This window comes from Nestor notabilis, unplaced genomic scaffold (assembly GCF_000696875.1).
Source record: "Nestor notabilis isolate BGI_N333 unplaced genomic scaffold, ASM69687v1 scaffold287, whole genome shotgun sequence".
Classification (NCBI taxonomy): domain Eukaryota; kingdom Metazoa; phylum Chordata; class Aves; order Psittaciformes; family Psittacidae; genus Nestor; species Nestor notabilis.
The window spans coordinates 259914-282530 of NW_009936731.1; the positions used below are offsets into that span (position 1 = coordinate 259914).

General features: G+C 39.0%; 1 protein-coding gene across 1 annotated transcript in view; it reads right to left on the bottom strand.

Moving 5' to 3' along the window:
* The window catches only part of LOC104408760 (neuron navigator 3-like), a 263938-nt gene that overhangs the window by 240234 nt on the left and 1087 nt on the right, over window positions 1–22617 (bottom strand).

Sequence of the window (22617 nt, forward strand, 5' to 3'; positions counted from 1 at the left end):
TTTTAATAAACTGTGACCCTATTAAAACCACCACTCCATACACTTTTGTAATCAGTTCCTTTTTTGTAATTGTGCCAGTGTTGTATCCACTGTATATGAATTCATGCCAGATAAATATGGCTATGCTTCAAGAAGCACTATTTTTCAAAGCGTTACCCTGAACTCTCTGGCTGAAGTACACAAATTGGAGGGACAAATGTCTCTGAAAAGAACAGTCTACAGCACTTCCAACCCCTCTCTCCTACATGACTCTTCTGAAGTTGTACAAAGGCCAACAAACATCAAATGAGACATGTAGACCAAAGCCAAATAAGTCAGACTAAACTGATCAAGTTTACCCACTCAGTGCAAGATGTTTTCAGTTCATAAGATCTTTTTTCTTTTGTAGGCTAATTAAAACAGCTTGACTAAGACTTACTGAAATATTATGTTCCTTGCCATTCAAAAATTGTATGAGCCAATGCCAGCACTCCTCCCTGTTCACTTTTAAAGCCATATGCACTTCTCTTAAAGTTTTAAACCTGCTTGAGGTATCCACAGCTGCTTCTAATATTTTGACCATTAAATTCTCTTCTTCCTCTCCAACTGAATTGCTATGAAGTATGCCAAACAGTTAATGTTGTTTTGTTTTTTGGGCTTCTTGCGTAATGCCGCCATACTCAAACACAGGAACTGTGAGACTCAACAACCGAAACTTGTATTTCTGCATTCAAAATTGAATAGTCGTCCCTAAAAACTGTTCTTTGGCTGTTCAGCTAAGCATTGTTCTTTTTGGCATTATATATAGCTTTTACCATCCATCAGCAAAATAATGAATATTCAAAGCATATATATATCTGGGTTTGAAAAGCTGAAAATAAAATGCGTTTTTTGATATTTAAGGTTTATCCTGGTAACAGAAAATAGAAATCAAACAGTTTTGCCTATCCTTTTTATTGCCGCACTTGTCCTGTCTGGGTTTCAGACTGCTGAAGGAATTCCTACTGATTTGGACAAATATAACAGAAAGAATGAGGCTTGTAGGTTCATGATACAAACTTTGAAGATAAGAGTTTTCTTTTGTTACTGCTCTGGAAAATATGCGACTTTCCTCCAGCCAGATACTTTCTTAATTTTAATGAAGTCTAGCTAAATTTAGAGTGTGAGTTTTCCCTCAACAAAGATCTTCAGGATTCACACCAAAAAACCCCCATATATGACTCAATGAAAGGCATTTAACTAAGAAAATGCACAAAGACTTAAAAAGATATTTTCAGGAAAGTTGATAAATAGTAAAGAGGAAGATAGATAGAAAAAATCTGATCTGTAAAAGCTGTAGAGACTATATATGTGTATAATATATATGCACACAGTTATACAGATACATGCACAACTCCATATATAGTGTGGATATTATACTATTGTGTATACAGACAAGACAGCCTATGAGAGGGAGAGCGAAAATTGAGTGGATTTACTTTTCTTTTTTAATATATACTACTCTGACACTAGATTTTAAATTGATTTTCTAATGCAAACAGGATTATGGCATTGTATTCCACTCATATACATACCAAACAGCTTTTAAACATGCTGGGTAATCTGAATGAAATCTGAAGGAAAGTGAGAGTTCTCGACGATTTTACGTTCTGAACCTTTTTTTTTACACCTTGGCAATGTAAAGAGGCAGACAGGCAAAAAAAGACTCTCATCAAGTGAGCTCACCCGTGGTTAGACTTTAGACATGATCACCAAAAGGCACAAAATACTAAGAAACCAGACTCCCCCACTGTTTTCATGGGCAACGTACTGTATAAAGAGTTATCACTATTAGAGGGACTTTGACAACTTGAAATAATAGGAACAAGTAATGGAGAAAAGGTCCTAACTACCTTTACAAATATAATACATACTTCTTGAGCTTTGTAGAACCTCAAATTCCTATTGGTTTATCTATCCCCAAGTAAGTCCATAGCTGAAAACTGTATTTTTAAAATGTACATGGAAACCACATTCTCTTACTACTGTTTTGAAAAGAGCATACCACCGATGCAACTACTGCAGTATCTAGTAAAGCAGCAGTGAGAATTTATGTACCCATCAGGTGAGATTCAAACTGCAAAGACTGGAGTCAGTCACCTCCCCATATGTTAAGGACCCCACAGATACAGATTACACTGCTGGAGAAACATTCACTAGCTTCAAGAAAAGAAATCTGCTCTAATTGGCAGCATCTCTAGTCCTCCAGAAGATCCAGAATCAGAGCCTCACATGGAGAAGCCCATGCCAGCAATGCTTCCCACAGCCTTACTTGTCAGGAGCAGCTTAACAAGGACTGGAAGAGCAGGGTAAGGAAAATGTTCAGTCCCTGAAGGCAGGGAGGGAAGATGACTCATCTGGTGCTGTTTCCAAGTCATCCTCACCAACCAAATCAACAGCTTGCTGATGTGCTTCAGAAACCACCCTGTCTAGCTTTTCCAAAGTGGTAGAGGCCGGACCATAATCTGGGTCTTTTGTGAAAGGACATCCTCCTACAAAGAATAGAGTGGATACTTCCAGTGCTATTATGTAGAACATGAGCTAAATTTTCATTACTTTGTATGTTATAGAACTTTTTCTTAACTTGTCAAGAATTTACCAAGTTTTCACCATTTCCTGTAAACACCAGCCAGTGGAAAAGTAAAAGAAAAAAGGTCTTTTTTCTTTCTTTCAGTAGTAAATTTAGATACAGATTTATAGTACTTTTCTGAGAGAACCTTTGATAAGAGTTTTTTAAGAAACAGAGGAGGAACAGAATCAAGCAAAAGATATTTTATTTGCCTTGTTTAGTTAGATTGTGACTGTAATTAGGTCAGTTATACAAGTGTAAAACAATCCCATAAATGAGTGGAATTAAACTTGAGCACAATCAGATAAGAGCCAAGCTCTAATTTCCTCTTCAAATATCTAAACTGCATTTTTCAGAACTAACACCACAAGGTCTGTATGGAGTAATATGTAAAGGGTGGGATCTTACATGCAAATGAAGTCACTAGAAAAGTTGCTGGACTATGTCTGTGAACACTGTCATAGCACAGATGTATTAGTGAACCTTTTCTGTTCAGTGCTGGGATGCACAGCCCTATCCTCTGTAGCTGTGATCCCTGTTCTCCCTCCCTGCGCACAACTCTTCAGCATCCTTTCTATTAGTCTGAGAGTTACAAGTTGTCAAAATCTTCGGGAGGGACATGCTAGTTTTAAGCATAGTGACTTGTAGACACAGCACAGAGTAAGACAGGAGAATTTGTACCAATTTTCTGCTTTCTCTGCTTCTTCTCTCCCATGGAGTTAGGAAGAAAAGCTCTCTTTCAATGGGAAAGTAAAATTGCTGGCTGCCTGGTCAAGGAAGTGAATGCAGTGACTGTGTCATTTGTGTTGCAGCCATTTTCATACAAACAGTTCCAGATAACTTTGCAGGATCAGCCTCAATGTGTACTTTGTTTGGAAAAGATTCCCCTAATCATCAAAGCACTGCATAAAAAACAATGATGGCAATTAGGGCATGCCAAATAGAAGAGACAGCTGTGAAGAATTTTTTGTCTGTTTCTCTGAACATCCTTCCTTTGGTTCACTTGAGTTGAGTTTGAATTTCTAGCCTTTAACTTCAAGCTCTTCCAAAGAGATACAGCCCTTACATATCTATCAACTGCTAACACTGTTCCACTGTCCACAGAGCAACAGCAGGGCCTCACTCCTCGCTCATTCACTCTTCTCCCAGATACTCTCTTTCTTCACCCCGTCTATAGGGCACTGGAATTCTGTCAGGCTCTCATTGCCCCTTCTGAAGAGTAGTTTCTGCTGTAGTATCTGACAAGAAATGTTAGCATACTACAGCAAGGCCAAGAGAAGTTCAACATTTAAACATTTATGTTCTAATGTAAACACAGATAAAAATTAATATTTATCTGTGAGCAGCTTCCCTCTCTTCTCACTTATTTCAGGGGTTTGTTACATCACAAGTACTTCAGAATGGAGTCTAGATCACTATCCCACTCGCACAGCATCTAACACCGCTGATCCTCATTTGAGTACTTGAATTCAATAGTTTGTAAGACATAAAATATATGTTTGTGTTTAACTGAACTGTTGTCTACAGTGTGCTACATTTAGATCAGAGACACCATCAAATTTATTATTATGAAGCTAAAAAAATTTAGCCTGAAAAATTTAGTTTGGAAGAACTACTAAGAAAAACCCTGAAAACAGGTAAATACAAGAACACTTAATGCAAGAAGTGGAGTCCTTTAAGAATAAGCCATGTTGTACCAGAGCTGTACCACAGCTGCCACAGTGGACAGAAAGAGAAAAACATCACTGGTTTCACAAGTGGAACCAACAAATTTCAGAGGAATGGTAAAAAAGACAGTTCAGCCTGCAACATTTTAAATTATGTTTTTGGTTTCAAAACGATTCCACAGAACATGAAAAATATTAAAAACTTTTTGATCTTGCTTTTCTCTGAGTTAAACTTTTATTATCACTTCTAATGCAATGGGAGAGATAAGAAAATTAACGGTATTATGCACTTTCTTTAAGATGATCAACAGTGTTTTGTGTGATTAAGAATCTACAAGAAAAACAACATGACAGCTACAAACAGTGACTAACCTCCACTGACCCACAAGCTGGGTAAGTTATCAAAACTACCGATATTAAATAGCCTTATAGATGATTCTCTTGGAACAATTACTAATTCTTTGGGCATAAAACCTACTCCTAAATTAACTGATTTTTATGAGATATTTCAGACTGGACTCGTTAGCAATAGTTTGATTAATAAGGCAAGCCAAGTGAGCTGCTAGGAGCCAATCCCATGTTTAAGAACAAAGCCCCATATTCATTGCACCTAACTGTATGTGCCAACTTGGGGACTATATTACCATAGATTCTCTCAACAGGAAGCTGAAAGAAAAATACCTCCTAAAGGTGATTCAAGTTTAGGGGCATCTTCATAGCTGTTTCTTTCTCTGCTGCCTGTGAAAGATCTTGAAGTGATGTATGAATATACATCAGAAAACGTCCTGTCTGACTCCTTGGTGGGATAAACCACTATTACATTATGTTCAGACCTAGAAAGTGGCTGTTTTGCAGAAAATAAATAAGCTATGACGATGGAAAGGAAGTTTTTTTTTTTTAAAGAGAGAGCCTTTAATAGAAACTAGCACAAATATAAAAAAGATTGGGATTTAGATTTTTAGATATATCTATCTTGACAGCCCCAAATTTCAGGTTGCCCAACTTAAAAGTTTTGAAAGGAAATTAGCTTCTGCGAAAATGTAGTACTTTACTTTGTAAAGATCTTAAGCACCCAGGTGCACAATCCCTGTTGACACGCCTATTTCCTACACGCCTGTAACGCTGATACAGCAAAGTGGTTACATTTTTGGATGGCAGGCATTTAGCTACCTTTTGCCCTCTGTTTTGCAGGATATTGTTCTAATTTGCCTGAAGTCTTCTCTTCATAAGAAGGCTTTACATCTTGTTCTTGAGGCTGCCTGATTCTTGGGGCTAGGGTTGCCTATGAATGGCAGCAACCAAATTGTCAACACCAACACACATCTGCAGGGCTTACTCCAAGCAACCTTCAGGTCCCTGCTAGCTAAGACAGCAAGTACAACGTCCAAAGTGAAACTATGCAGACTGGTTAGACGGGTGACAGTTCCAGGGCTTTCCAAACATTTCTAATTCAAGACAGTCTGCCAGGCAACGTAGCTTACAGCTCAAGACGGGATTTACCATAGAGATTACAGTGACTACAGCCAACGAGCAGCACCCTTTGCATAGCACACATCCAACTTGATCAAGGCTGCATGTTATCCTGTCACTTGCTATATGCCTTCCGACTTATTTGAAGGTATTAGGCAGCAACCACAATTCCTTAGCAATATTCTTTCCCATAAGCAATGGCTGTAGCTGTTACAACAATGTCATTCAGTTCCTAACAAGAAGAAGAACAATTCACATGAGGGAGGAGGTAATCCTCCAAGAAACTTCCCTAAAATGATGTAGGCAATACTCTATAAAAGTATGAGAATACTTTAATGAACATCCCATTATTATACTGGCTGAATTACTTGTTTTCATATTGTCGTGGTTTAAGCCCAGCCGGCAACTTGGAACCACGCAGCCGCTCACTCGCTCCCCCCCTTTTCCTTCCTCCCCCCGCTCCCGGAGGGATGGGGAGGAGAATCGAAAGAATGTAACTCCCACGGGTTGAGATAACAGCACTCCAGTAACTAAGGTATAATACAAACCACTACTGCTACCAATAATAATGATAAGAGGAATAACAAGGGAAAAGGACACACCCGCTCACCACCCGCCGACCGATACCCAGCCCGACCCGAGCAGCGATCTGGGCCTTCCGGGTAACTCCCCCCAGTTTCTATACTGGGCATGACGTGCTGGGGTATGGAATACCCCTTTGGCCAGTTTGGGTCAGGTGTCCTGCCTCTGCTTCCTCCTGGCTTCCCCTCCTCCCTGGCAAAGCATGAGACTGAGAAAGTCCTTGGTCAGAGTAAACATTACTGAGCAACAACTAAAAACATCGGTGTTATCAGCGTTGTTCCCAGACTGAAAGTCAAAACCACAGCACTGCACCAGCTACTAAGAAGGAGAAAAAATGACTGCTGTAGCTGAACCCAGGACACATATCTTTTTTTTTTTTCAAGTATATAAGCAGTTTCTAGATTAATGTCACCCTTCTCTTCAGAAAAGCTGTGACATTAAGTGGATAAGGAGCAAGTCTAATGCTGACAGATGAATGCAAGTGCTGTGTAAATCTGTAGTGAGAGGGAGAACTTTTGATATATGTTCAAGTACACCTATTGCTCATCATCTTGTGTGTACATATAAGGCTTATGTGTTTGTATATATACAGTTGCACTGCCATATATTCAGTAAACTAATTCCTTATAGTAGTTCTGGGTAATGATCCATTGGACTACTATCTCTACTATCTCTGTAGCACTAAGCAGACAGCTGTGAGACTGTATCAGTGAAACGTGTCTCCTTCACAGAGATATCTCCATTTCCTTTGCAGCTGGTTCATTTTAGTATTATCTTTGCTTGCCTGTCACTCCTCCTCACCACTTCTCAGGGACTTTCCATAACTTTATATCACCAATCAGATTTAAGAATCAAAAATAGGATGCACTTCTGATAAAAGCATGCCTAGATCTATCACCCTTATTAGGGCTATGCCTCTGCTAGCTGTCACAGTAGCCTCAAGAGATTTAAGATGTACAGTCTGTAATGATATATTCATAGAATATTAGAATCACAGAATGGTTTGGGTTGGAAGCAACCTTCAAAGATCATCTAGATCCAACTGCCCTGCCAGGGGCAGGGGCACTTTCCACTAGACCAGGTTGCTCCAAGCCCCACCCAACCTGACCTTGAACACTGCCAGGGATGAGGCAGTCACAGCTTCTCTGGGCACCCTGTGCCAGGGCCTCAGCACCCTCACAGTAAAGAACTTCTTCCTAATGTCTAATCTAAATCTTTTCTAATTTAAAGCCACTACCCTTTGTCCTATCACCACATGCCCTTGTAAAAATCCCTCTCCAGCTTTCTTGTAGAGATAACAGTATTAAGTACAAGAAAACAGAATATCTTCCCAAATAAGTTCTGAACTGCAGAAAAATTCACCCTACTAATTTTAGACAGTGAAAATCAGGTGTTTTGCTTAATTTAGATTAGTCGTCTCCCCTTAATTAAGTAATAGATGCACATACCTTGAGAGGGTGAGTCATTCTAACTTTACATAAACATCTCAGAGAAGTGAAAGCAATTGCCCTCGAGAAGAATGTATCTCTACCATCTGGTTATAGTAGAAACCCAAGCAACTAGCTCAGACTAGACATCAAGCTTTTAACTGGCTATAATGAGGTAAAGATGAATTCCACTGTGATTGGAGCCTCCGTATGTTCTCTGAAAATATCTGGACACTAGGACTATGTGTTGCTTGTTCTCAACCTCCAGCAGAGTCCTCCACCCTTTCCTAGTCTGATAGTTATAACTAATATTGCTGCAATTGTCAGTAAACATAAAAATTACAAGACAGAACTAACAACTTTTCCTCAAATGTGTTTTTGTTCTGTGCTTCCCACTCTACACAGAAGCTGGACTTCACTGATCTATTATGCCAGAAAAAGAGCTGGGACTCCCTTAAGTTTCCATATATTTTCTACTGGTCCCAAGTTATTTGCAGTCAGGAAAAAGCAGTCACAAACAGCCTGTCCCCTGTGCTCCACATCCTCTATTCATGCTGACTATTTATCACATACACTTAATCCTGACTTAACAACAGCGTTCAGCTATCAGGACCAAATATTACTAAACATGAAAAGAAAGATTTTATTAAAGAAATGCAACATTTCAGAACAATGGTCTATACAGACTGGGCTTTTTGGTATGTAGAGTAAGACACAGAAGGCAGTATGGATTGGCAGTAAGGACCGTGAGTGGATTTTTACTGAGAACATTTCCACTGCCAAAAGTCATTTATGGGTGGGACAGAAGGAGCGTCAATTTTAATCTTTGGAGCCATGAATGTGAACAATTCTCTGCAGAATTTATGAGCTGTTTTACGTATCAGTATTTCCTCAGAGTTTTCACACACAGTCAGATTGATTGCCCTTTCCTCTTACTGTTTGTGCATACTCAAGTTTGGCTATAGAGTGCATAAAATGGACATGAACTGCATACTGTACCATACAAGGAAATTAGAGGCAGTGACATGTCAAGCATGATTATTACATTTTTGTTTGAAAACACAGTATGATATCACTCATAACAAAAATCTGTATTTCTAAGCACTCCAGCAACAAACATACATAACCTAAATATTTGGGAAATTTTTAATTAGCCAAATTCCATAGGTCATCTAAACAGACAGAATTCAAGTTGAGATGGGAAGAATTTTGCTTTTACTGTAACAAGCTCAGTTTTCATTAAATGATCCATTCTGAATGCTTTCAGTGCACAGAGAAGTTCCTTTTTTTACCCTTTAAATCCATAATTGCCATTAATATATGTCTTGGATTAGCTGATCATCAGAAAATACCAGTTATCTGTTATAAAACAATTTAGTATACAAGTATCGCCTAACATTCCCAAAATGAGGTGTTTGTCCTGGACCTACAACACACTGCATTTCATTTTGAAAATCTGTTAGCCCATGCAGTGCTAGGGAGCCTGACGCAGACTGTAGCTCTCCATATAACTAGCAAGGCACTCACAAAATAATGGACATACAATCTGTGTAACACAAGTAAATAGGGAACTGTACATCAATACATCCATAGACAGATAAACTGATTTCCCCAAGTAGCAATACTAGCAGTGGCAGTTTCTGTCCAAGTTTACTTGTAAAATCTTGTTCTAGAAAGTGTGGCAGAAATGTTAATCAAAGCCCTCAAAAAACAACTTCACTCTGTGGCAATGCCTTGCCATTACAAATAAGCTTTCTTGACAGATTAAGAAACCTGAGTATAGAGATTTTAAGCATATGTATCTTATTGGAGTTTACTCTTTGACTAAGGCTGGAATACTCCAAGAACAAATATGTCTCTGAAACATTTAAAAAGAAACAAATGTAAAAATTTAAACCAAAATATTTTGCATTTTTCAGAAGAACAGAATATGTTCATTCACTCTTTTATTTTACTTGCCTACCTAATCATGATGTTAGATACACTTTAATACAGCAGAGTAATGAGAACATGTTACAAATATAACAACCTCCACAACAGGATGCTGTTTGTTTGCTTAAAAAACACCATGCCAGTCCGTGGAAGAAGCAATGGCCTGTATGGCCTCAAAATATAACTTGTAATAATGTAGGAAGTTAGAAATTGTCTAAGCACAATTAAATGGGATGATATTCTTACTCCAGTGAGAAAATCCCACTGATATCAACAAAACCACAACAAGGCCTGATTTCAGAGGGCTGATTTTGCCATGTTTCTAAAATGAAGTTTTTTAAGTGATGGAGCAAACAACAGACAACTCTCTGAAGGACATCACGGAAATGATAAAAGTGGAAAGCTACAGAAGCATACAACTACAGGTTTCCCAAAGAACTTGAGGATGCCCCATGCCTGGAAGTGTTCAAGGCCAGGCTGGATGGGACTTTGAGAAACTTTGTCTAGTGGATGGTGTCCCTGACCACGGCAGGGGGGTTGGAACTAGATGATCTCTAAGGTCCCTTCCAACCCAAACCATTCTGTGATTCTGTGACTCTATAGGGTAACAAATTCTACTCTGTTAGGAAACTGACTCCTCAATAACTTCAACACTTTATTTACCATCTCTGAATAGGTCTCCTTAGTGTTGCTGAGGCAGCTTTACACCCCAGAGGACCTGGGAGCGGGGCAATGCAGCTCAGGAGATGGACAGACCACAGATCTGACTGCTAGTTCCTGGTCTGACACTGGGAATTTGAGCTGCTGAGCTCCTGCTCAGAGTCCTGTGGATGCTCTGACTGAAAAGCACGGTCTAATCGGCACAGGGATCAGTGATTCTGCTGGTTTTGCCTGTTTCAGTATTGAACATATCAATTAATTCTAGCAGTAATGAAAAACTAAAGGATGTATTGCACATTCCACTTTTATTAGTATGAGCAGTAACTGTATCCTAAGCCTTCACCAAAATGACAACATACATACGTGACGTGCATGTATATATACCTACACAGTTATAATATGCATTAATACAGATATGTAATGTATGTGACATATGGCATGTGTATCAATACAAAATACATGTATCAATAAATACATGTGTATCAATAAAAATTATTAAAGAGTATAGCTCATTTCAATATGTCTCTAAATAACCATCCACAATATTTAAAAACTATTTTATTGAGTACACTTTAAACTTTTGTGAATATATAGTTAAAGGCTAACAGGTACCTGCATTTGAGCATACATATTCATCTCTAATATGCATCATAAACTATGTATGTATAATGGTTTCAGTCTACATAGGATGCACTACTGGTGCCAAAATGCTAAACCTACATTTATTATCTCAGTGCTATTAAAATGAAATCTCACAGTTGCTTTAGAGGAGCTGTTGTAATCTACTCAGCCAGTGATTTGTTCTCTTGACACTTTCAGTCATCTCTGCTCTGAGTCCTGTAGCTCTGAAAATGTTAGGGCATGCCAATGCTTGTTACACTGTAATACATCTGAAAGTACCCTAAAGCAATGCAGAATGAAGTAGATGAGCACATAAACTGTTAGTTAAATAGCTCTTCTAAGGAGTTTAACTAACTGTTAAGGACAAAAACCCCAGACTGCACTCAAATGGGTTGGTCTGACAAGTGAAAAAACACCGTGAAGTAATTTTCCCTTCCCCAGTCCTTAAATCTCCCATTGGAATTGTGTCAAATATTAGTTAAAATATCATCATTCCTAAAGCCTAATTAAGATAACCAGAGGTAGCTGTAGAAGAGAGCTGCTGCACTTAGAGCTTCTTACTTTGTAACAAGGGGTCTACTTGTACCTTTCTGTTACAAAAAAAGAAAAAGTGGTAAAATCACACAGAACCATAGAAGTCATACCAAGACAAGGACATCTTCTCAGGAATTACCGATTTCTTATACCTTGCCTCATAGTGGAACTATACGAAGTAATACTTCAAACCTTTCCAAAAGATCCAAAATCTTTTGTTGCTCTGAAATGGTGGCAATGTGCATGCATTGCAAAAGGCCTCCACTCAGCCCTCAGCTCAGGTTAACTCTTGCAGCCAGGCAGTTTTGCAAGAAATGGACTGAATTACAACTACAGGTTTACTAATACAGCAGGAACTGATACCTTTCAAAAGTCCAGTTCTTGGACATACCGTTGATTTATGGCTTGATCAAGATACATAATACTCAATTAGGCCAAAATAACTTGTTTATATCAGAACTTTATTGTGAATCTCTGGTTACCCTGTGCAAAGGCTGCTGAGATCCCTAAAGACATGTATACAGCTGAGTGAAAATGACTGTTGAAAATACTGACTTTGTCATCCAAGCTGAAATCTTCAATGAGAAGTGAAGGAAACTTTTGTCCCTTTAGACTGAAATGTGACCACTACCACTGACTTTTCTGCATTTATATCAGTATTTCACAATGAGATATCAGAACTTCTCTCAAATTAAATAACATCACCTCAAATGTTAGGAGTAAAGGGATCAAATTTTCCATAGATGCAAATATGTCCCTAATCCCCTTGCTTTCAGGGAGTCTGAGTTCTCCAGTATCTCTTTTGCTGATAGGAATCTCCTGTTATTACGTTCTTTTTCTGTTTCCAAATCCCGTTTAAGTAATTTTTTTGAGTAACAGTATTTAGTCTGACACACCATTTCCCAATATGCTCAGTTTTGTGTGCTCCCTTCTCTGAAACTTAGTTTGATTTGCTTTTTCAGCTTCCCTCATGACTCTACGTCTTCCCTGCATCATGTCCACAAGGCAGAATAACCCAGAAAGATCCTGCATTGACACGGCAGAGCCCTGGGAAGAAAGTCTTGTTTTCATTTCCACACATTTTTCTTTTATTCCCCACTCCCTTGTGCTTATCTTATAAACCAAATCACTTTAAGGCTGTGACTGATTTAGCTGTCCTAGACTGGGAGGGCTTTTTTGCCCTCATTCATCAGTGACACAACCATGAACTCATTCCAGGCACCCCACTGAAGAAACCTTGTTCTTGCTTAAGGGCAGTGTGTATCTGAAGGCTTTGCAAATTAAGACTGTATTCAAAAGAAAGCATCTGGAGATGGCATCACCTATGCACAGAACATTTGACTGTCAATCCGTATACATAGTTTACCTGTGGAGCAACCTACTTAGGTTTCAGTTAACAATGTAGAACTGTACCAGCCTCAGCTTGGTACTGCAGGAAGGTAAACAGTGAAGATGCTGTTATTTTCTCCTTACCTTTGTCAGGATCACAAATTTATACAGGAAAAAAATGTTTGTTGTATATAAAATGCACTCTACTCTTGCCTTCTTATTACACGCAGGAACAAAGAACGGATGCATTATTAAATTGTCAGACAGGAAGCTGTTAACATCAGTAACTGATTAGATTAAAAACAAATAATCAGTCTTTCTGAGGTCATTCAAAGTAACTTCAGTAACATTTTAAAAAGTAGTTGATTAGATTATTTCTTCAGCATTAAAAAAAGAATAAAATTAAATAGTAGTTATCCACTAAACAACTTTACTTTTAAAAGAATGACACTATTACCATTTCACATATGAGCTGAGTTCAAGGATATACTTGACAGAAACCAGAAGTGAAACTAGACTGTTGCTTCCCATACAAGTCATGAGGCCTTACTCCCTCCCAAAAGCATTTCAAAGGCAAATCTGAACCTGCAGCTCTCAAGCTTTCAGATTTGTTCTGCTCCTTCATGAGAAACAGATTCCTTCAGCTCTTTCTTCCAGCATTCTGCCTGTGGCTGGTGAGCTGGCCAGCAATGACTAAAGCAGGCAGACGGATCAGCTGAGGAAATTTCTAAACTCCTTTTGAACTTTTATTTGTTATTTCACATTCTTATTTAATGCCTATTTATTTCCACTACAGAGAGAGCTTACAAAAAACCAAAACAACCAAACTCAAACAAAAGCCAAACCAGAAAAATACCCCCAAAAGAAAGAAAACAGTTTGTTTACTGCATAGATGAGCTGCCAGGAAATCACATTGTTGTAGTGGTGAGTAAAAGTCCTGCACCCTGACTTATGGCTTACTCACCCTAAATCATGTATGAGCCATGCAGCCTTTCCTGATTAATGGAAGTGGTCAAATGTTTTACAGCACTTGGTAAGATGTCATCTTCCTGTGCATGACCACTCTGATTACTAAGCTGTGATGGTTTTACATATGCCCTATAAATCAAGTCTGATGCACGACAGGAAGTTTTCACTGCCAGATCTTTCGGAGTTTCACACAGCATCAACATGATACAAAGCCAGGTGTTAAAATTGTCAAAAGGAGATACTTTGAAATGGAAAACACAAGAGAGCGATCAACATCTATTTTTGTTCTGGTTTTTCAAATTTTCTGCAATTCGTGAATTGGAGAGTTTCACCTGAATAAATTATTTTGAACTGCTGTTGAGAGATTAAATGCTTTCTGCTGTATTAAGATCAGAGGGGCAGAGCAGTAAAGGAGGGTTTACAGGAAAATAAACCTAACTAAAATGATAAGTCAGACCAAATGTCATGCTGGAAGTAGGTTAGAACAATACTAATATTATACTTGGTTCTCTTCTCTCATGTTTTATGCAGAGTTAGTACAGACGTTTAGTGGCTGGCACCTTCTCAGTTTATATATCCAGAAATACTACGATCCAGCCCTAACCACTTTAAAATCATGCTTCCCTTTGATTTGCTTATTTTCCAAGTTCTCTCAACTTGGTTTACACAGAACATACACAACAGACATCAGAAATCTGCACATCTTAAATGGGGGAATTATCCTTTCACATTTACCAGACAAAACACTCTGCATTCCTTTTCTGAATTTTAAGTAAGTTATGCTATCTTTCAGCTAACATTCTCTTGCCAGTAAAAACAAAAAAAGAAAGGTTTGTGACCTTAAAAACATCATGGGCAAGTGAAGATTCGCACAAAATATTCCACTAGTAGGTTTGAGAATAGATAGATGCTTCCTCCTCTTCCAGCTTAATCCCCAAACACCCCCACTGTCAAAAGGCTATTGTTAAGACATGGGCTTCCTCCAAGACCACATCCTGTGAATCAGGTCAAAGTGAAACAGAGCTGCTTTAAATGAACTACTCATTGCGTGCCCTGTATGCAAGTGCAAGAAAAACTACGTGACTCAAAAAATTAGTGTACTACAGAAACAGGGATAGTGCAGCTAGACCAGAATGAACACATAGTTAGAAAAAAATTAGCAGTTCTCACCAGCAATTGATACCCTTCTGCTACAAAGAAGGTAGACAGTGTATTCAAAGGCAGAAATTAAGACCAAAACAGTCATCTCCCCTTGAAACAGGCCTGATTTTATGCCATAACTATTTATACTTTCCACATCATACTTAGTAAGTGAAAAGCCTACTAACAGCACTGCACACAGGACTTTTGATGAATGTTATGCTGCTCCACAAAGGGCACAACTTGTTCTGCATCACCAATGAACTGTGTCAGTCTGTGTTGATTGGATACATTAAAATTGAAAAAATCATAGAATTGCAGAATGCTTTGGGTTGGAAAGGACCGTAAGATCATCTAGTTCCATCCCCCTGCCATGGACAGGGATGCCTCACAGTAGACCATGTCACCCCAGGCTCCTGGAGTAAAATTCTACCTTCCACTCAGAGGTAGGTCCACACTGATGTTAGTCACTGACATTGAAAAGAAGATAAAGCCAAAACTGTCCTTATGAGGCAAGCAGGAAAAAGAACTCATCTGGATGTTTTATTCTTAACTGATCCCTTACAAAAGACAAAGGATGGGCTTGTGGTTATGATGTGGACACTGGGACTCAAGATATATATGACTTGAAATTCCTAGTCCTGCCACAAAGTCCCAGCCTGAGTGTGGGAAAATCATTCATTTCCCCTTTAATCTCTCCTCTCCCTCTGCACTGTGGGGATAATATTTTTCCCTTTCTCCCACACTCTGTGTAATGAAGCCATACATTCTGTAGGGCTGGGACTAACTTCTCCTGTGCACACCCACACTACCTGTTGCTATAAGGCATTAATCTAGTAAAAATTTCTAGAATCAAGGTCTGGTTGAAACTCAAGAAAAATCCACAAAAAGGGTATTCTCGTATGTTTTTACTTGAGGGAAAAAATGTTTTTCAGCTAAACCAAACTTTCTAATCTAAGTGGCACCCCTCAGTCTGCTGGGTGCATGGGGATGCTCCTGGCTTTTAGGGAGCAGCCCATAAAGCCCTTAAAAAATGCAGCCAGCTGAAATATTCACTCCAGTGCTTCTGAAGGGATTTTTAAAGGATCTTGGAGCCCTAAACTGAATTGGATTCACAGGGCTTCTATGCTTCTTGTTATAGAGCAAAGAACTGAGTCCCTGAGAGTCACTCCACTGCCAGACCTCACAGGACTTGAAGTATAAGGGCACTCCAATACTGATATTCTATGTGCCAGAAAATTAGTGTTTCCAAGCGAGCGACTAGCTGGCTTGGACACCCTACATGTCTTTCAAGAAACTGAACTAGAAGTGCAATACTTCAGTGAAATGCCTGTGGAAATGCTCGTACTGTACAATGGCATTTTTTCCAAGGTAGCAAAGCTGCCCTCAAAGGGAGTCCCTCCATCTCTATGGCACTGTGAGCCACAGGCCTGTCAGCTCATGTTTCATTATTACAGACCTGCACTCAGCTGAATCAAGGAATGAGAAAAGAGAATGAGAAGACCATCGGTATGACCATCGAGTTCTTTGCATGAGGAAGGATCAGTGCTAGTAATGGTATGAATGACAGGTGTACGTTCATTTGTTTTTTTAAATACTCCAGTGAAGAAGATACTATACCTTGCATCCAGAGCGTTCCTCTGTTCAACTGCTGTTTCTGATAGGAGGTTTTACTAAAGCCTAACTAAAACCTCCTGGTGTGGAATATAAGCCCATTATTTTTATCTAGAGATGGAGACCACTTATCTCCATTTACAATCATGGAGAGGAGATTACCCTGAGGGGCTGCAAGAGCGTTGCACCAAACAAATGTTGTTGGGTTGCTTCAGGTTCTGCAGTTCTGCTGGTGCATCCACAGTGTATTAACACTCAGACACATTCCCATTTTAAAGGAAAGGATTTTTTTAATGGAAAGTTGTTGGCCAGGAAATCCCCAACCAGCTTCCCTAGGCACAGATGTAATACAAAAGAGTAAGAGTAATTATTTTCTGCTCATGTCTAATACTAGCTTGCACCACACAAATTAGTATGGAATACATTGAGTTCTATGTTCTTATTTCATGACAGAAATAAAACAAAAGGAGTATAAAGGTCAGTAGAGGCCTTAAGCTCAGCAGAGGCCTTAAGCTCAGGTCAGTAAATACCTTCCTATCCATGATCGTAAATACAAATAACAAACAAAAACCTCCCACACCTTTTGACCTACACTCAATACAATTTGCTCACAAACACAAAAGCTTTGAAAGCTGCATGTTGTGTTACTGCACATTTATCTCAACTATATGAAAATATGCTTGCTACAGATGATTAGAAAATAAACATGCAACAGTGAAGTTGACTAAGCTCATACAGCATGAGGCTCTTAAATCAGTTATAGCGTAGACAGATGGTGCTGGATGCATAAAGCACATTAAAGATGTTGCTATCTGTTCGATAAAGAAATAATTCAGAGCACAAGGCAAGAAGCTGAGATTGCTGACAATCTGAACTCCTGCCAACTGTCCTGGCTTCACTGGGGCTGTGTGAATTTTAAACACACATAGTCCCAGGTGTCAGCAGTGCCGACTGAAATTTCTGGCAGCTAGCTCAGTGCTTGTGAAACAATGCTGGCTTCCCATCTCTAGCGGTCACTATGGGGAGAAGAGAGGCTGTCTCTGGCTGCTTCTGCTGCCCTTTTTGTTGCCTTGGCTGTTGTGCTGTAAAAGAAATACTCAGCACAATGAGCAGCCTCCTTTCTTGCCAACCCACAAGGCAGACATCTCCAATGCACTAGCACTGAGAAAAGGAAGGGTATTACAAAATAGGGAAATAAACTCATTTATTTATGTTCCCTAGATTCAGTATGTCAAGAAACTTGGTGGAGGTTGGCCCTGAGAGACCGGACAAAAAGGTATCCAAGAAATTGAAAGGTCAAAGAGATGTAGGATTGCAACAGATGCTCTGCTTGGGAAAGATTTGGAGAATGGTGGGAAAGGGTCACACAGAATCTAAGTAGATGGTATGGAAGGGTTAGCTGAGGAAAGACAGAGATATGGAAGTCATTCATGGCACACATCTGTTTTTCCAGTGTGCACAGTACTCCCATTGGCATGAGCAAGGGCTCCACCCATGTACAGAAAGTAAAAATATTTGTCTTGAGATCTGTCTGGACAGAGCTGCCTAGCTGTCCTCCAAGTTTGGTGTCTGGTGATGGGCAGGAGTTACCACATCACCAACAAACTGCTTACAACTGGTGAGGAAAAATTGGGATCTTTCCATGCTCATTCCAGTGTCCTACTGCAACACAGCTGGCTGAATAACACTGGCAGCGCTCAGACTGAGATGCAATAGTATCATACTAAATTAAACGGACCTCAAGAGTCACTTTAAAAGCAACAGTATGTGGTTTTGCCTAATCACATCAAAGTGTTCAGCTTTGTTTTGTGACACTGGCATTCATTGTAGATCATGTTAATGGTCTTCACTCGGTACAACTAAGTGTTGCACACCCCACTCTGTTGGCCATGGTTGCCAGGTAGAGCACATCTATTCTTCTCTGTTCTGCTGATTTACAGCTTGCTTCCCCAACACAACTGCTCAGATTTCTGCAGAAGAAGGCAGTTATGTCTCTTTCCTAAGGTGGACCAGTATCTCCATGCTACAAGAATCTTAATCTAGAAAAGTTTTAAGGTTTACATATGCATACTATATCAGTTGTTGAGCCTGACTAGCACTTTCTAATAATGAACAGTGGTATGAAAAATGTTGCAGGCATGACAGGGAGACTTGATTAGTAGATACAGAGAAAAATAAGTCATATGCATAAGCCTGTAAAGATATCTGCCAACAGGAAAGAAGCAGATAAAGCAGACAGCAACAGAGAGATAGCATGGACAAAGAGAAACTGAAAACAAGTGAAAAGTTAATATGACACTAAAAGAATGAATTAACTCAGGAAAGAAGGCTAAGAGCTTATCATTGGAGTCAAATAACCAAAACACTACAATTAATATACCAGATTCAGCTCAGAGGAAATTCAGTTTGCCAGCATAAATGATGGTGCAGTATTCTTGAAAGAAGGAAGTTTGATGACGGGAGGAAACCTTGGGAGCATAAAGCAGAGCACTGCAAGAAGCAGTCCCACGAAGTCAGGCCAGAAGACCAGCATGCCTACTAGGGGTGCTAACTCCCAGCAACCACTCAGCTTTATGCCAGAGAGGATTCATGGCAGTGCCCTTGTGACTGCACCATCAAATGTGTGAGGGCGATCATGGTGACCTAGACTAAAACTCTATTGCCATTGGCATTTTACTACACGTCAATACAGTACAGTTATCAGTGACCAAAATCAGTTGGTTTTGCAAAGAAAACCTTTTGTTCATTCCTTTAGTTCTAAGCCATTGCTTCATTTACCATTCTACAATACTGCTTGGTGGTTTTTTAATTTTGTTACTGTTTAATAGCTCATTCTAGAACTAGAACAGTATCACAAGACTGCCTACGATGATCTGATAATTTTGGTCTCATTAGTTTAGCAAGCAATATAAAAGTGGTGACAGAAATATAAATAATACTGAACCCACAGTTAGAAAAATATTACAAAATACATCTGTGTTTTCAGACGTAGGTTTGCATAAAAACACTCTATGGCCAACTGAACAGCAAAACTCCATCTGCTTCAAAGAGAGCCAGCATTTCACCTCATGAATCCAGCAGCTGGATTCCTTTCCTGTGTACATATATAGGAATAAACTTTTGTCTATATGATACTCAGGGTAAAAGAATGTGCTCTGAATGCTTGTGTTCAAGTATTTTGCATGACTATTCACATCATAAGCGTTCATGCAGCTTCTACATTAGTGGGTTTAGCAAGAAAGCAGATGGACCTGTATGTGATTTAGGTACCAAAACATAAATTATGAAAATTTTGAACTAAAGTGTAGCTGAATAACTGCACACAGAATAATTAAAATCATTAACAGTTTATTATTTGCTTTCCTAGGTTTAACTACGTTCTATCCAATTAAGAAAAAAGTTGAACATAATCACCTCAAAATTTTTGTACCACAGTTTTTATTAAAATAGCAATATTACTTGTATTAAACTTCAAACTGCATCATGTCTGCAAAAAAGAAAACAACCAAGACTACAAGTGCAGCAAAATCATGTGAGATGGGAGAGACGCCTAGGGAAAAGAACTGATGTTTGCAGCTGTATTCCTAACCAGCCTTGGCAAGACAGTTGTGTGAGAAAGCCAACACAAGTGTCAAAAGTCTCAAACAATCAGGTGTGGTGAGACTGAAGGCCATAGAGGAAACAGCTGGGTGGCAATGACCTACTGTATTGACATGTATAACCCAAATTTATCTTGGAATCCTTAGCACTTATAGATAGCAACAGGACATGTCACAGTGACCACACATGTCAATCTAAGTGCTTTCCAGACAGGATGAGAAAGCTGGTGACCCACAGTGCAGCATGTGTAAAATACCAAAGAAAGTAATGCTAAAGGCTGCAATCCAGCAGTCAAGGGCAAAAGTTAACCAGATGATTAGTTCATATGTTCCACTGTCTTTTGCAGATAGATATCCATCATTTTTCCCTCAAAAATCTGTGCTGCCTTATATTTAGTGATACAACAGAAGCGTACAAGCAGTATGCTATATAGGCAGATTTTCCTCTCAGTTGGAAACTCAGACTAGGTATTCATTACATTGTGATTGAAAGACCTTTTATCTGATCACTGTTATAATGACACATTCCCAAAGTACAGCACTGTATACCACAGAGCCACGTAGGAATATCACATGTATGATTAATATGTTTGGTAACCAATGAAATCAACCAAAGGCAAACCTGAAAAGACATTATCTCTGAGAACTCTCTCAAATTTGTGCTTTGGACAACTGCTCAGATAACTTGGACGTACTGCTGAGGCTACCTGGCACTGGGAAACCAGGGTGGCATGGATCTCTGTCACTCATGAAGCATTCAATACTTTTAGGCTAAAGTTTACTAGTAAGAAAAGTCTAAAAATAATTTCTTCATCATAACCACCCACCTTATAGCCCAAAACTACTTTGGCAAAAAGATTTCATGAAACTTGCTTAAAAGGTGAGTAAAAGAGCATCCTTCAAAAAACATGCCTGGAAGAAAATTGGTCAACGGCTGCCACTGAACTTTACAGGCAATGTTGTACTTGTAAGGGAGGAATACAAAAAGACTGCAGAAATTAGTAATCTCTTGAATGCTCAGCACTTCTGTAGATCCAGGTGGCCAGGGGAGGTGTTCAGACCATCACATGCACAAACGGGCCTTGCTCTTTAAGCATCATCTTTTAAAAGTGTTCAGCTGCCTCCACTGAGAACAGAGAGAAAGACAGAATGTCTGGTAGGCTGTTTTTTTGGAGGTTGGTTTGTTTAATGTTTTTTTTCCTTTAAAAAGCAGTCTCTAAGATTACAATTACTGTCAAGCCTATGAAATATGCAATGGCAAATTAGGAGCACAATTTGGGTCCATCTAGTCTGTTACTTTACTGACACTTCATCAGGGCTCAGGACCACATGCCTTGGAAGGATGTGACTCCCATTAGGTTTTATGCTAATCATTAATAGTTCCCAAGTGGTTTAAACACTGAAGAAAAGGTGCTTTATATCTTTCTTCACAGTTTTTCAAAGAATCAAGAAACATCTGTCTGTAGGCAATGTAATTGTATTTCATTTTTTGTAAATAGTTCTTGCAAATCTAATTTACTTTTCATGGAATATCCATTAAAGAACAACATTACAGAGACATAAAGAATATTTACTACTAAAAATAAGAAAGCAAGCAGAATCGCATTGTGTTGAAAAGTTATATTATTATCTTCATGTTACACTCATGTCATAGAGAAGAGCTGTTCATCACTTCTGGTAATCAAGAGACAAATAGTCTGTTCCCTCTTTATATTTCTATGTAGCATGTCTGAGACCACCAATGCATAATCTTTGGAATGCAGGAAGAGGTGATAGAGAAAACTCCAAGGGAAAAATTAAGTGACATGACCAAAATCTCCTGGGGATATCTGTGGCAGGGATTAAAAAGGAAACCAAATGTTCAGAATCCCAACCCTATGCTTTAACCACAAAACCAACTTTCTTCACTAATACTGAATTAACCCAGTAACTAAAAACAAAGGAAAACCAAGTACATATACGTGTATCTTGCAACTTTAACAACTCTGATGACACTCAAGTGTCCTCAAACTAAATAAGAAGCAACTACAAATATATGTTTAATCCCAGTGTGGTAATCAGTTCCACAAACCAAAAGTACTAGAAAAGCTAGGGAAAGTAACCTCACATAACACTGCTTGCTGAAGCTGTTAAACCACACAGGCACCCGTAGTGTACTGACTGAAAGATCTGCAGGAATATATGCTACTGACAAGAAGGGGGTCAATACTCTCGTTCAAAGCATGAAAAATGTTTTTAACTACAGCAAAAAGACTTGTAGAAAGACAAGTAAAAGTTTTTTAATTGTTAAGTAAGACTTAAAAAGACCCACAACACCCACCCCACCCCACTCCCCAAAAAGAAAAAAACCCAAGCATCCTATTTCAGACAAACCTTTAGTTTTTTAATCACACTGAATCAGAGCTAGAGAGGGACTAGGAAGAAGCTGGTTTTCAGATGAGAAAAACACAGGTACTTTGCACTGAGAAGCTGTTTTTCTGGTTCAG